Source organism: Choloepus didactylus, chromosome 7, assembly GCF_015220235.1.
Source record: "Choloepus didactylus isolate mChoDid1 chromosome 7, mChoDid1.pri, whole genome shotgun sequence".
NCBI lineage: Eukaryota > Metazoa > Chordata > Mammalia > Pilosa > Megalonychidae > Choloepus > Choloepus didactylus.
The window spans coordinates 30,157,721-30,174,256 of NC_051313.1; the positions used below are offsets into that span (position 1 = coordinate 30,157,721).

At 36.4% G+C, this 16,536-nt stretch overlaps 1 protein-coding gene across 1 annotated transcript in view; it reads left to right on the plus strand.

Annotated features, from left to right (window-relative positions):
* MAN1A1 (mannosidase alpha class 1A member 1) overlaps positions 1-16,536 on the plus strand; it is a 178,491-nt gene that overhangs the window by 133,743 nt on the left and 28,212 nt on the right. The window lies entirely within an intron of this gene.

Sequence of the window (16,536 nt, forward strand, 5' to 3'; positions counted from 1 at the left end):
TAGTTGCTTTGAAATTGTTGCTAAATCCAACATCTAGACCCATTCCTTATCAGCTTCTGTTAACTGTCCTTCTATTTGAGCTTGGGTCGTATTTTCCTGTTTCTTTTCATATCCAGTAAGTTTTGATTGAAAACTGGATGTTAAAGATAATATATTTAGCAGCTCTTTATGGGTTATGTTCTTCAGCAGATTATTATTTTTGTTTTAGCAGACAGTTTACTTGCCTAGATTCAAACCATAAACTTTGTCTCCACTGCAGTGTGCAGCAGCTTTCTCTGCTCAGTTCTTTCCATTTTCAGCTATTTTTTCTGTTTCTCTTCTTTTCTTTTCATTTTTTTTCATCTGGCCTCTTGGGGATCTTCCTTACACCTTTGTAGTTGAGCAGTCAGTCAAGGATTTGGGCAAAATTTGTGGTTCACTTGCTTCTAGGGTTTTCTTCCTAAGTTTCTGTCTGATCAGCCATCTCTAAGTTCTGTCCTCTGATACCTCAAATCAGTAAAGCTAATTTAAGCTTTCCACTTCCTAATTTCCTAAGCATGGGCTCAGGAGCTCTCTAGATCAAAAAAAACAGCAAACTCACAATTCTCACCCAGAGAGTTCTCTATTTCAAAGGTAGACATTCCTCTGGTTACTGTCAACTTTTTTCCTGGACTCCTTGGTGTCTCCCTTGTGCATGAGTTATTTTGCGGTCATCCAAGTATTTGGGCAGTGTATATCCTCTGGGTTTTGGCGTCATCCCTTCTGTGGCTCACTCATTTCTAGGATTCCCCTCTAAATTTTCAGCTTTTTTAGCTGCTCTGCCAGACTCAGTCCTCTTTTACCTTGAAGTATAGCAGTTTTCTGAGATCAGACAAAAAAGCTACAAACTCACAGTTCTTACTCATCGCCATTGCTGTCTTTCAAGGGTAAACTTCTTTTATTTTATGACTACTTTTGGAACCTTTCCAATGCCTTTAAATAGTTGGGGGTCTATGTATGTATAAGTATATGTGTATTCCAGATTTTATAATTGTTTTGTAATTGTTACTTGCTGGAGTATTTGCCAACCAATTCCCTCCACCATTATAGGAAGTCTCTTCATATTTTTTAAATGTTATAAAGAATTCTCTGTCTCATTAAACATTCTCTTAATATGGTATTTAATGGCTGCATAATGTTAGATCTTCTAAATGAGCTATAATGTTTTCAGATGTCTCCTGTTGTTAAATATCCAAGCTTTTCCTAGTCTTAAGCTAGTATAAATAATACTGTTTTAGTTTGCTAAAGCTGAGAAAATGCAATATACCAGAAATGAGTTGGCTTTTACAATGAGGATTTATTAACTTACAAGCTTACGGTTCTTAGTCTGTGAAAATGTCCAAATCAAGGCATCAACAGGATGATACCTGGACTCTGAAGACAGGCTTCCAGCATCCAGGACACCTCTGTCAAGTGGGAAGGCACATGGCACATCTGCTGGTCTCTCCGTTCTCCCAGATTTCATTGCTTCCAGCTTCTGGCTCCAGTGGCTTCCTCACTAAGCTTCTGTATGTTTCTTTCTTTTAGCTTCAGTCTCTGTTAGCTTCTGTGTGTCCTTCTCTCTAAACTTCTCTGGAGCTTTTCTGTGTTTTATCCTCTTACAAAGGACTCCAGTAAGAGGATTAAGACCCACCTTGAATGAGGTGGGTCACATCTCAATTGAAATAACCGAATCAAAAGTTCCCATCCACAATAGGTCTACACCTATAGGAATGGATTGAAAGAATATGATCTTTTCTGAGATACATACAGCTTCAAACCATCACAAATACCATAATGTATAAACCATGTATTAATACTTGGGGACTTAAATTATTTCCATAGGATAAATTTCTGTAAATGGAATTAATTAATGAGTGATTATTATTACTTTTGATGCATTTTGCCAAACATTCCTGCAGAAAGTTTGTAGCAATTTTCAGTGTCACCTATGAATCATAACATTTACTCCCCTAAAGTCACATAACTTGAAATTTATGTGATCTTTTTTTCTAAAAGAAATCCTTGATTGGTTTTGTAAAGCAAATAGTTATTCCTGATTTATCTTTTTATGAGGATACCAGAGAGAATCTTGGCTAGATGAGTGAGTGGAGATATTATGGGTCAGAGAGAAGGAAGGTCCCGTACCACACAGGGAGCTAGATTTTCTCCTCCTGACTCCCTAACTGTCCATGATTTTAGCTGTGATTATATAAATAGCATTTTTAAAGCAAATTTGTGCATATTAAACTGTGGAAGGCTAGTCATGGTGAAGAAAGTTTCATATGCTTATGTGAAAATGAAATTGAGATTTTTTTTTTAGTAGAGACAACAAGCATTAGTAAAAATAAAGCCACAACAACAATGAAAAATTTTAAAGCAAGCACTTTAAGGTGAACTTTAGCTATTATATAAAGACTGAAAATTTTCTCTTACGCTGGCAATACTGTAGCAAGAATGAACTGGGAAAAATGGTTCTTCACATTTTAAGGTCAGTTGTGAAAATTTGAATGTGAACTAGATAGTCAATGATTTTACAAAATTATTGTCAATATTCTGTGGTGCCATATGATATTTTGATCATACAGGAAAACATCCCTGCTTACAAAAAAAAACATTTCTACAATTTCTTTAAAATGATTCCCCAAAAGGATATCTGTCTATCTATCTGTCTGTCTGCTTACACATTGATAGATAGATGAAGCAAATATGGCAAAACAAATATTAATAGTTGTTAAATCTAGGTGGTGGGTATGTGGGTATTTTACCTTGTCTGTATATTTGAAAATATTCATTAAAAATAAAGTTTTAAAATGTGGGCCTCTGAATATTCTAGACACAAAATGAAAATATGGCCTTAACAATATGTTTAGTCTGCTACTACTTATGTAAAAAAGAGGGACTATTTATTCATATTTTTTGTTATATGAAAAAAATAATCTTTGGAATGAAATTCAAGAAACAAATAATAGTGATTATCTACAGCAGGAAAGGGACTAGGAAAAGAGTGGATGAGGCCAGGAATTGGGAGGAAAACTTATTTTTTTACATTTTTATGTTTTTAATATTTTGAAACATTTTATTATCTTATTAAAAAGTGCATATTAGGAAACACAGAAAGAAAACATGGTCTCTTATGGGATTGTATCTTTGTAAAAAAATGGAAAAATATTTTTTCATGCCCAAAAGGCACTTCAGAGTTTGATAAGCATTAGGCTTGTGGATCTAGTAACTATTGCTGATGTGGTGACAATCCTTGGAGTTTTGGAGGGTATTAAAGAAAATGAACATGTTTTATTTGTTGTAACATGTCGTCTTTTTTTATTTTATTGTCATTTCAACCATGTTCTCACTTACGAATTTTATTTTATAGAAAAAAGTTTATTATGTATCAAATTTGTAGGTATTTTTTTCATTTTTTGAACATTTTAGTTTGAATTAATTTCTAACTTACAGGATGTTGGCAAAAATAACACAAAAACCTATCCAGGGAACTCTAATATACTCATCTACCCACATACCCAGATTTACCAACTTGTAACATTTTGCCATATTTGTTATATCATTCTTTCTATCACTAATACCTCCTTGTTTCAAATAAATAAATACTGATGGTGATTTCTCAGTTTTCACTGCTAATAAATTCTGTTTGCTCTCTTAGATGCAGGAAATTGGCTAATTTAAGCACCATCATTTATAGGGGCATAAGAAATGACATCATGAGGTATAGGAAAAAAGCAGAGCACTTGCTAAAGAACTAGTCAGACCTGGTTTGAAATCCACTGTGTGCCTGCCACTTAATAACTGTGAGACCTTAGGCAAGTCATTTCACCTTGCTGAGTCCCAGTTTCCTTTGGTAAACAAAGATAATTCTTCCTACATAGTTGTTGTGAAGATTAATTGAATCATATAAACAACTTCCTACTTGCTATGCCCTTGTTTAAAGGAAATACCCATTGTTTATTTTTAAAATGTTCTTTACCAGTAAGTCTATTAAGGGCTAAAATTTTTGACATTGGCTACATTGCCTCGTTTATATACAGGTAATTTTAATGAGAATGAAATTTAAACCATTTTACAGGCAAATGAAACGCTATTTTCCTAATCTTCTTTATTAACTCATAAAATGTATCATTGGTCTCTCTAGCTGTCTTACTAGTAGAAATATTCTTCAAATCACCTTTTTTTTTCTAGAAGACTTAGAAGATTTGTAAGACCTTTCTAAAAATGCTACATATTTGATGGTTGTATAACAACTAAATTGCTTTAAGAAAGTTGGTTGATAACAGTTTCAACTTGTTACATTTTTAAATCTTAGGAATGCCTTATTTTGTTTCATTATTACTTGTGTTGTAATTCCTATCTCCAAGTGAACATTTGGTGAATTTATTTTTATTGAGTAGACATCTCAAAAATTGAAGAGAAAAATCCAGAAACAGATTTCTTTTGGTTAGCTAAATGTCAGTTGCTTAATGCAAAAGATAAAAATATTTTTTTTAGGATAAGCCCTGTATAGATTTCAAAGCATTTTCATGTGTATTATCTCCTTTTATCCTGCTGAAAACTTACCAGGTGTGTTAGGCAGATGTCACTTTGTTCTATATATTAGGAGATTGCCCCCTTAAAGAGAACTTGGCCAAGGTTGCAACTGAAAATTCTCTAAATGCATAAATATTACTTAGAGATTATCTGGCTCATTCCCTGATTTCCGTACAGCCTCTCTATTGTCTAAATTGTTATGAATAAAACATTTTCCATTATTGTTTGAATGCAACTCTTTTTCTTTCTCTTAATGGGAAAACAGTGATGAAACTACTGAATCACAATAAGGGAAAAATAAATCAGTGAAGTTTTGGAATAAGATACAGAAGAGAAAGAAATGCTAAAGAAAAATTAATTTTAGAATACTTAAATATTCTATAGCTATAATCAGCTGAGTTATCAAGCAGGTAAGCTTAACACAGTAAAAAAAAAAGTTATATGATATGAGAAATAAAAATGATTATAGCTTTAAAGTATAAATTTTATACTTAGGCATATACTATACTACTATGATTTTCACTGATGAACCTACTAAAAAGAAAGAAATGATTGCCTAGATTTACTGGGTTTTTAAACATAGTCTCAGGGGAGGGAAGAAGGCTTTCTAAACAAGTCACAGAAGCCAGAAAAATGGATAATTTGACCAAATAAAAATTAGTATAGCTAAAAAATAACAAAAAACAAACAGCAAATTGGGGGGAAAAATCTTTAAAACTTATGATACAGAAAAAGCAAGTTTTCTTAGTGTATAAAAAGTTCCTTCCAAAAGCAGTAGTATGAGTAAGGATGGTTGATGTGACATTATCCCAGAAAGATGTTCATGATAAACTACTGAGACAAGCATGATGCTAAGCGATGTATATAATGCAATCTCATTTTAGCAAAAAATGACAAATCCCTGTCAACATTGGTTAACTAGGATTGGCAGGTGGGAGAAGCAGGAGGGATTGCAAGGGAGGTTAGATGTAGATTATCTTTTCTCAGTTCATCTTTACATTGTTTCACTCATTACAATGAGTATGTGTTACTTGTGAAATTTTTGTAACTCTTTTGTAAAGAGTAGAAGTGGGGAGAGACAGTAAGTCCAACACATAAATGAGGCAAGTTCATAAACAGGTACTTCTCAGAAAAAGAATTACATTTGCCGTTGAACACAGGAAGCTTATAATTAAGGAAATGCACATTCAGATAGAAGTAGGAGGTCATTTTTCACCTATTAAACTGAACAAGTTTTAAAAATTTGATAAATGCCCTGAATTAGTAAGCAACTTGAAGCATTCTCAGACACACCTGGAGGGAATGTGTGTTGGAGTAAACACTTCAGAAGTCAATTGGGTGGCATTTACTAAATTTTAAATACATGCTACACTTTATGATCCACAAATTCCAGTTAGAGAATTTTATTCTGGTAACATATTCAGAATGTGCAGCATTGTTTATAATAGCAAAACCCGAAACAAAAGAATAATTGAGGAATTGTGGGAAGATGGCAGAGTAGGAAACTCCAGGAATCATTCTTCACCGGAATAATTACCAAACAAGCAGGAACTGTCTGAGACAACTATTTTGAAACTCTGAACTCTAGTACAACACTGTACAGTAAGCAGGGAAGGGCAGGTGGAAGAGGCTGGTAAATAGTGGTAAATACCAATGAATATCACTCTCTGTGCAGCGACTACCATCACCATCCTCCAGCCTTGCCACAGGCAGCATCAACCCCAGCCCTGGTGCAGCTTGCTGGTTGGTCCCAAGGTGGGATATAAAGAGTTAGTTCCCCAAGATCTGGGGGTATATGGTCCAGTCACTGACCACTGCTTTTTGATCAGCTACTTCAGATCACCAGGAGCTGTTATAGTTTGCTAATGCTGCTGGAATGCAAAACACCAGAAATGGATTGGCTTTTTTTTTTTTTTTTTTTTCATTTTTATTGAGATTGTTCAGATACCATACAATTATCCAAAGATCTAAAGTGTACAATCACTTGCCCCTGGGTACCCTCATACAGCTGTGCATCCATCACACTTAATTTTCGTTCAATTTTTAGAAACTTTTCATTACTCCAGATAAGAAATAAAGTGAAAGATGAAAAAAGAAAAAAAGAAAAGGAAACTCTAAATCTCCCCTATCCCTAAACAACCCCCCTCAATTGTTGACTCCTAGTACTGATACAGTACGCTTGTTACTGTTTATGAAAAAATGTTGAACTACTACTAACTGTAGTATATAGTTTGTAATAGGTATATAGTTCTTCCCTATATGCCCCTCTATTATTAACTTCTAATTGTATTGTCATACATTCGTTCTGGTTCATGAAGTGATTTCTAGTATTTGTACAGTTGATCATGGACATTGCCCACCATAGGATTCAGTTTTATACATTCCCATCTTTTGACCTCCAACTTTCCTTCTGGTGACATATATGACTCTGAGCTTCCCCTTTCCACCTCATTCACACACCATTCGGCGCTGTTAGTTATTCTCACATCTTGCTACCAACACCCCTGTTCATTTCCAAACATTTGAGTTCATCCTAATTGAACATTCTGCTCATACTAACCAAGAGCATCTACATTTCTTCCACAAGGCAGGAGGGAGAGTCAAAGAGGGTAGAGAGGCAAAAGAAAGAGGAAACAAAAAAATGACAGCTAGGAAGCAGCAAAAGGAAAAATAACCTTAAATCAAAGTAGAATAAAGAATCAGACAATACCACCAATGTCAAGTGTCTAACATGCCTCCTCTATCCCCCCCCTCTTGTCTGCATTCACCTTGGTATATCACCTTTGTTACATTAAAGGAAGCATAATACAATGATTCTATTAGTTACAGTCTCTAGCTTATGCTGATTGCATCCCTCCCCCAATGCCTCCCCATTTTTAACACCTTGCAAGGTTGACATTTGCTTGTTCTCCCTCGTAAAAGAACATATTTGTACATTTTATCACAATTGTTGAATACTCTAGATTTCACCAAGTTACACAGTCCCAGTCATTATCTTTCCTCCTTTCTTGTGGTGTCTCACATGCTCCCAACCTTCCTCTCTCAACCGTATTCATAGTTATCTTTGTTCAGTGTACTTACATTGTTGTGCTACCATCTCCCAAAACTGTGTTCCAAACCACACACTCCTGTCTTCTATCACCCTGTAGTGCTCCCTTTAGTATTTCCTGTAGGGCAGGTGTCTTGTTCACAAAGTCTCTCATTGTCTGTTTGTCAGAAAATATTTTGAGCCCTCCCTCATATTTGAAGGACAGCTTTGCTGGATACAGGATTCTTGTTTGGTGGTTTTTCTCTTTCAGTATCTTAAATATATCACACCACTTCCTTCTTGCCTCCATGGTTTCTGCTGAGAGATCCGCACATAGTCTTATTAAGCTGCCTTTGTATGTAACGGATTGCTTTTCTCTTGCTGCTTTCAGGATTCTCTCTTTGTCTTTGACATTTGATAATCTGATTATTAAGTGTCTTGGCATAGGCCTATTCATATCTCTTCTGTTTGGAGTACGCTGTGCTTCTTGGATCTGTAATTTTATGTCTTTCATAAGAGATGGGAAATTTTCATTAATTATTTCCTCTATTATTGCTTCTGTCCCCTTTCCCTTCTCTTCTCCTTCTGGGACACCAATGATACGTACATTATTGTACTTTGTTTCATCTTTGAGTTCCCGGAGACGTTGCTCATATTTTTTCATTCTTTTCTCCATCTGCTCCTTTGCGTGTAGGCTTTCAGGTGTTTTGTTCTCCAGTTCCTGAGTGTTTTCTTCTGCCTCTTGAGATCTGCTGTTGTATGTTTCCATTGTGTCTTTCATCTCTTGTGTTGTGCCTGTCATTTACATAGATTCTACTAGTAGATTTTTTGAACTTTTGATTTCTGCCGTATACATGTCCAGTGCTTCCTTTACAGCCTCTATCTCTTTTGCAATATCTTCTCTAAACTTTTTGAATTGATTTAGCATTAGTTGTTTAAATTCCTGTATCTCAGTTGCAGTGTACGTTTGTTCCTTTGACTGGGCCATAACTTTGTTTTTCTTAGTGTAGGTTGTAATTTTCTGTTGTCTAGGCATGGTTTCCTTGGTTATCCAAATCAGGTTTTCCCAGACCAGAACAGGTTCAGGTCCCAGAGGGAAGAAATATTCAGTATCTGGTTTCCCTGCAGCTGTGTCTTAGAAAATTGCTCCACCCTTTGATGCCTCAGGTCACTGTGCTTTTCTGCCCAGCAGGTGACGCCTGTTAGCCTATAATTCTTGACTGGTGTGAGGAGGTATGGCCCTGTTCCCCCAGGCTCTGGGGTTTGGTTCTGAATGGAAAGGGCCCCACCCCTTTCCTCCTAGAGAAGACAGACCCCTCAGGTGGAGGTCATTAGCGTTTCAGTGGTCTCGCTCTCTGCTTGTGGTGTCTCCACCCTTCCCAGAGTCACAGCCCTGGAAACTGAAAATGACTGGGGCTTTCTCCACTGAGCCAAAGAAGAAACAGATAGTCCCCTTCAGACCCAGTCCAAGGCGACCCTCCGGCTCTCCCAGGTCAGTCGTCACCCAAAGCCTCTGTGTGTTTTTTGGGGCTGCGTACCTGTAGTGAGCAGTTCACACTCGTTACTTAAAACCCCAGTTGGAGCTCAGCTGAGCTATATTCACTTGCTGGGAGAGAGCTTCTCTGTGGCACCACGAGGCTTTGCAGCTCGGGCCATGGGGGAGGGGGTCTCCCGACCTGGTTCTGCAGGTTTTACTTACAGATTTCATGCTGTGTTCTCGGGCATTCCTCCCAATTCAGGTTGGTGTATGATGAATGGATGGTCTCGTTTGTCCCCCCACAGTTATTCTGGGTTATTTACTAGTTGTTTCTGGTTTTTTGTAGTTGTTCCAGGGGGACTACTTAGCTTCCACTCCTCTCTATGCCGCCATCTTGCCCGAGTCGGATTGGCTTTTATAAAGGGGGGTTATTTGGTTACAAAGTTACAGTCTTAAGGCCTTAAAGTGTCTATCAACAAAGGGTACCTTCACTGCAGAAAGGCCATTGGCATCCGGAAAACCTCTGTTAGCTGGGAAGGCACGTGGCTGATGTCTCCTTGGTCCCAGGTTGCCTTTCAAAATGGCATTCTCCAAAATGTCTGCATCACCTTCCAATGGCCATCTTCAAAATGTCTGTCTCAGCTCCAGCTAGCTATGCACTCCTTCTGTCTCAGCTTATATAGTGCTGCAGTAAACTAAACAAGGCCCATGCTGAATGGGTGGGGCCACACCTCCATGGAAATTATCCAATCAGAGTTATCAGCTACAGTTGGGTGGGTCACATCTCCATGGACACTGAACCAATAGGTTCCAACGCAGTCCACACTAATACGTCTGCCCCCACAAGAATGCTTTTTTTGGGGGACATAAATATACAAACTGGCACAGGATCCCACAGTTCTGAGGGTAACAAGAGTGGATGAAAAAGCACAACCCAACTAGATGTTATTATTATAAGAGACTCACCTTAAATTCAAGGACATAAGTAGGTTAAAAGTGAAAAGATGGGAAAAAATACACCATGCAAATGATAACCAAAAAAGAGAGCTGAGGTAGCTATACTAATAACTGATAAAAGAGACTTTAAGTGAAAAACTGTTTCAAGGGACAAAGAAGGCTATTATGTACTGATAAAGGTGTCAATTCAACAAGAAGATATTACAGCTATAAAACTCCTAAAAGAAACCTTAGAAAAGAAACTTCAGGGCCTTGGGTTAGGCAATGGTTTCTTAGACTTGACATCCTAAGCACAAGCAATGAAAGAAAAAATAAACGGGACCTCATTAAAATCAAAAACTGTTGTGTCTCAAAAGACATTATCATGAAAGTAAAAAGACAGCCTACTCAATGGGAGAATATATTTGGAAACCACATATCTGATAAAGGTTTAAAATCCAGAGTATGTAAAGAAATCACTCAAATTAACAACAGAAAGACAACTCGATTGAAAACTGGGCAAAAGTCTTGAATAGATGTTTCTCCAAAGAAGATATGACGAATGGCTAAAAAGCACATGGAAATATTTTCAGCATCACTAGCTGTTAGGAAAATGCAAATCAAAACCACAATAAACACGACAAATAAATTACAACCCATTTTAAAAATGGGCAAAGGCCTGATAGACATTTATCCAAAGAAGATATGAAAATAGCTAAAAAGCACATGGAAAGATGCTCAGCATCACTGGCTATTAGGGAAATGCAAATCAAAACCACAAGATACAATTTCACACCCATTAGAATGGCTAATATTAAAAAAAAAAAAAATAGAAAATTACAAGTGTTGGAGAGGATGTGGAGAAATAGGAATAACCCTTCACTGCTGATGGGAATGTAAAATGGTGCAGCCACTGTGGAAGACAGTTTGGCAGTTCCTTAGGAAGCTAAGTATAGAACTACCATTTGACCCAGCAGTCCCACTAGCTGTATACCCAAAAGATTAGAAAGCAGGAACTCAAATGGATAAATATAATGTGGTATTTATATACAATGGAATATTATTCAGCCAAAGTTCTGATACATGTAACACATGATGAACCCTGAAGACATTACTTTGAGTGAAATAAGCCAGACACAAAATACTGTATGACCCCACTGATATGAAATAATTAGAATAAGCAAACTCATAGAGACAGAATCTAGAATATAGGTTACCAGGGGACGGGGTAAGGGTAGGGAAGGAGGAGTTAATGCTTAAATTATACAAAGTTTCTATTTGGGTTGATGGTAAAGTTTTGGTAATGAAGGGTGATGATGGTGGCACAACATTGGGAACATAAAATATGTTTAAATGTGGTTACAGGGGGAAATTGTAGGCTGTATATATGTTACTCGAATAAAAATTTTTAAAAAAACCATACACATAGGACTGTAAAACACAAATAGTGAACCCTAAAGTAAATCATGGACTATAATTAATAGTACAGTTATAAAAATCTTCTTTCATAATTTGCAACAAATGTTCCACACCAATGCAAGGTGTTAATAATAGGGTGGTATATAGGAACTCTGTATTTTATGCATGATTTTTCTGTTAACCTACAGCTCTAATAAAAAGAAAAAAAGGGATTTAAGAAATGGTTGTTTCTGATAAAAAGAATTAAAACTATGGTGAGCATCAGGTTCTTGAATGGAAAGACTAAGTATGGAAAAGATTGACCTAGTTATTTTGATAGCATGTGTAATAGAGGAGCAGATTTCCTCTTGGGAAGAGAACCCATCTTCAGATAAGCAAAATACCTAAGTAACTTCTTTAGTTGTGAATAATGAAGGTTATTTCCTCACCCTCTGTACTCATTCCCCTCCCCCAGCTCACCTGGAGAAAACACTGTATTAAAATAAATGGGGAGGAAGTGTTATTGATTTCCCAGCCTGAAGACTTGATTAGAAATGTGTAGGCCCAGAGACAAAAAGAGAGAGGCCCATAAAGAGACAAGACAGTCAGCAAAACTGAGACCAAAACCAGGGATGACTAAGGAGAGAAATGAAGGGTCCTGGGCAGGCAGAGCTGTGTGCAACAAGACCACCTTAGCTCAGGGGGTTTAATTACAGTTGTCAGAACTCATCAGAGTATTCCTTTAAAGTGTTCGCTTTATCATATGCAAATTATAACTCAATGCTGTTAATTGTTAAAAAGTAAAAAATAAAGAATGATTGAGTAAGTCACCATACACCCACACACTGGAATCCTGTGCAGCCATAATGAGATGGAGTGCCATGAGATGGTTCATGGGAAAAAGTAAAGTGTGCAGCAATTTGTATACTAAATTTCCATTTGTATTTTTTAAAAAGCATCTTTTGTGTACCTGACCATGCACTAGGAAGTTTGGAAACAATTTCAATAAATTGATGATGATGTTTACTCTGGCAAACAAGAATCGGATCTGAAGTACATGGCAGATTCATTTCAATTATATAATCTTTATGTCTTTTTCAATTCTTTTGCCATTTGCATGTCATAATTTTAAATGATTTCAGCAAAGCCTTTAGCAAAAAAAAAAAAGAGTTGCTCAAATTGAATAAATTTATCTTTATAAAAAACCAAGAAGGAAAATTAAATTGTTAAAATTTCATTTTTCTTGTAATTGTGAAGGGTGGTTATTATAGCAAAATTGTGAAAACAACCTTTGCTGTTCTATCATGCCTGCTTCTGCCCCCATCTTCCCCATCTCCTTAAATGGTATCACTACCCACCCAGCTGCTTAAGCCAAAAATCTAGAAATCATCCTTGACTCCTGTCTTCCCTCATCCCCCAAATCCAGTTCTTCCTGACAACTCTGCCTGTAGAACATAACTTGAATGCCTATCCGTCTATCCATCCCTACTCTTTGCTACCAGTGAGGTCATCATCATGTGTGTCTTGCCTGGACAGCCACTTGATTGCTTCTGGCCTTACTCTCATATCATTCATTCTCCCTACTCCAGAGGGATCCTTAAAAAAATGAATTAGAGTTACCACTTCCTGTTTAAAATCCTGGAAAGACTTCCCAATTGCACTTGGAATAAATCCAAACTCTTGCTCTGGCCTACAAGGCCCTGTGTGATCTGCCCCTTTTATCAGCTCTCAGGGTTCCTGGCCCTGGAGTCCCCTCCCTGACTGCCCTGCAGCCACACCAGCCAGCCCTCTGTCTTCAGGCTCTGCAGAGTCTTGCCTACCTAAGGGCACTTGCACAAGCTACTCCCAGGTCTTCACTGACAAGTTCATTTTTACTACTTCTGGTTTCAGCTTGGAGGTCTCCACTTCAACGTGTTCTTCCCAAAAAGCCAAAGTAAAGAAGCTCCCAGCCAGACTCCATCTCTTCATCCTATTTCTGTTCTCTTAGCACTTAACAATACAAGATAATCGTACCATTTTTCACGTTGGCATTGTAACTATTAACCAAAGTAGGTAATCTTAAGTCCTAAGAATGTGCATTCTCTTTGTGGGATCCTGGAAAGCATTTTCATTTTGGATGGGGAGAAAATAGCCCATAAACATTATTACTGTTTTTAAATTGACATTCAAGGGAAAAGAAGGCACTCATCACAGCTGTAAGATGTATTTTGTACCAAGAGTAGCCCCAATTCATAAAACCCTGGAATCCTCCCACAAGTTCACTGCTTTATTTCACAGGCTTTAGTTCATCTCAGACCAGATCCAACTGGAAAAGTCTGGTCTTAGTCTGGTATAATTGACCTAAATTCAGCCCCTCCCCTTTCTGTTCCAGATTCTTCCAGCTGTCAGAGAAGCTGAGAGATAAACCTACTCTTTCTTCACATCACCAGTGGGTTAAGAACAGCAGTGGGTGGGCCTAATTATTGCATAACATTCTCTGAGCCTGCAATTTGCTCTGCACCCTTAATGCCCTTTAAAGCCCAAACTCCATTAGTGGAAGGTAAAGAGGGAAGGTTTGGTTTGTTCCTTCCTTTTCCTTAAAGGGAAAATGAGAATGATGATTATTTATATCAAAATACTGGTTTTCAATTTAACATTTTTCAATGCTTTCTAACAAATTAAAGTTACCAAAAGCTACAGTTCTTTCTTGAGTGCTGGTACCCATTTTACCTGAGTGTTTCTTTAAAGGTAAAGTAAAAATGATTGTAAATTTTGTCTTGAAATACTGTACTGATGTTTTCATTTTTAGCATTTTACAGAGCTAACATACAAAGATTTTTAAAAGCTACAGTCATGTCTGTCAACACTCATTAAATATTCTAGAAAATATGTAGTGTTACTAACAAAGTTCCACCAACCAGTTACTTAATACTTTGAAACAGCTGCATGTTAGCTACCCATTTTGATTATTTTTACTTTGTAGGAGTTGGTAAAAGTTTAATATTTTTTTCCTGTAATATAAAGAATCTTAATCACTGAAAGTATGTACATTTGTAAATTAAAGGTAACCATAAACTGTGTCAATGTAAGTAAAATATTTTTACTATGAGTAATAAATACTGTTTGTATTATTTCCTGAATTTATTAAAAATATATAGATTACAATAATACATTGGAAATGGATTGTCTCTGCCAAATATAAATGCAACAATTATCAAATTTTTATTTGATATATACATACTTACTATGTGAGTATCTATAGTGGAGGAAAGCTGAGCTTATGGTAAAAGACAGAATTGCATCCCTGCCCTTAGATATTTTTCTCCAGTTAGGGAGATAAACTTAAGCATACAAAAAATTAAATAACACAAGGCAGCAGATAGCTAATTATGCATAGATTATCCTTTAGCACTGCCTGTGCTTTATTCATGGATGTTAATGAAGACCAGGCAGGTGCTGATTTCATTGTAGTTGTTCCTGTCTGTTGAGGATACCTGTCTTTATTGTTGAGTTTTCCTTTTTATTCTTGCTCTTTATTCTTTATTGTTCATTGTCTTCTTTATTCCTTGTCATGATTTTTTCTGATCTTTATGTTTTTAAAGCTTTAGTTGCCAAACTGTTTCATAACACAGCTTTCAACTGCCTCCAAAAACCATAAGTTGTAGGCAGAAGGCAAGAAAATGAGAAAGAAGTCAATTGGTAGCTTCTGTCAAGAATAATCCCTGAATCTGTTTGTTCTTACGAAAAGCTATGCACACATTTTTATTTGTTCTTACAGATCTTTAAAATCTTATAAAACTTGCCAAAATCCACAACTAAAAAAAACTACAGTTTTAAATTCCAAGGTGGTAACTGTCTAGTTTCTTTGGGTTGGTTAGATTTATGTTTCATGTTAAGAGAAGTATCTGAACCTAGGTGATACAGTTTTTGACAGAGCACATTAATTATTGGTCATGATTACCTAGACACCACCTGTTTTCCTGAACTTTCTTGCTGTTAATTCATAGGAGATTTAAATAGCATTTATAGCAATTAACAACATACTTCCCACAAGTAATGCCAATAATTTAGCATTCATTTTACTGATATTGCCTGAAAAAAATTTATTGCCCATTCTGAAGTATGATGATAACTAATTTATTGAGCATCAGGGAATGAATCTTTCTCAGTTACTCCCAACTGGTTTAAAATCTGGAAAAGACCTACAGTGGAGGTGTATATCAGTCAAATGAAGTTCTCTTTCTTGTATAAAAATTGAATTAGACCCACTTGACTTCTTGCCTGAAGAGCTCTGAGGATTGTCCACAGGAAAGATAGAAATTGTTTTCCAAAAACTGTTTTGCCTCTACTCAAGCACCTGGAAAAAAATTAATTGAAGTGTCACTGAGACCCCAACCCTCCAAAATTTCGGGTGAAGCCACTTTGACTGTAAAAGAACCTTAGCCTGTTTCCTACCACTTAAATTAGGTTTTGCTGACTGGCTCAGTCTTCTTGCTGTGCTTGCTAAGATGCCCACAAGTACTTATTTTTTAACCTGTTGAACAAAATCATTTAATATTATCCTTTTAGACATAAGAACTTCTGAAAAAACTAATCTTAGTTTTGACATAATTGATAGTAATTGTTCTTTCCAGTAGTAATTGCTCCATAGTTCATCCTTGTCTTAGGATCATTGTCCCAGGCTCTTTGCTTATATGGATCAGTAAAAATTCCCTAATTATTGAGAAACTGGCCTTAGGTTGCCAATGTTTTATTTCATCAAGCAAGTATCAAAAAAACAAACAAGCAAGCAAAGCAAAACAAAAACTAGCCACCATCATCATTTGATTTAAAAAAAAAGATAAGCTCAGTGTCACAAAAATAGGAAGTATATAAACTCAGAATAAAAGAAAGTCCTTTATATTGCATAAAATTTAACCTCCATAAAAATTTACCACTGTTTATTTTCCTCTTTTCACCGTATCTCAACTCTTAGAAATCATGACCTCAGACCATTTCAAGTTTGTGGTAAACTGTGTCATCAGAAGGGTGTTTTTCTTAAACAGGCTGTAAGAGAGCTGTGGATTGTTGAACTATATTTGGCTGTTCTGCAGTAGTGAGGACCCAGCAATTTCTTTGTGACTTAAGTCAAAAATGATTTTCAATTTGGAGATAGGAGTCAAAGCCCGAAACTGGTAGCCAG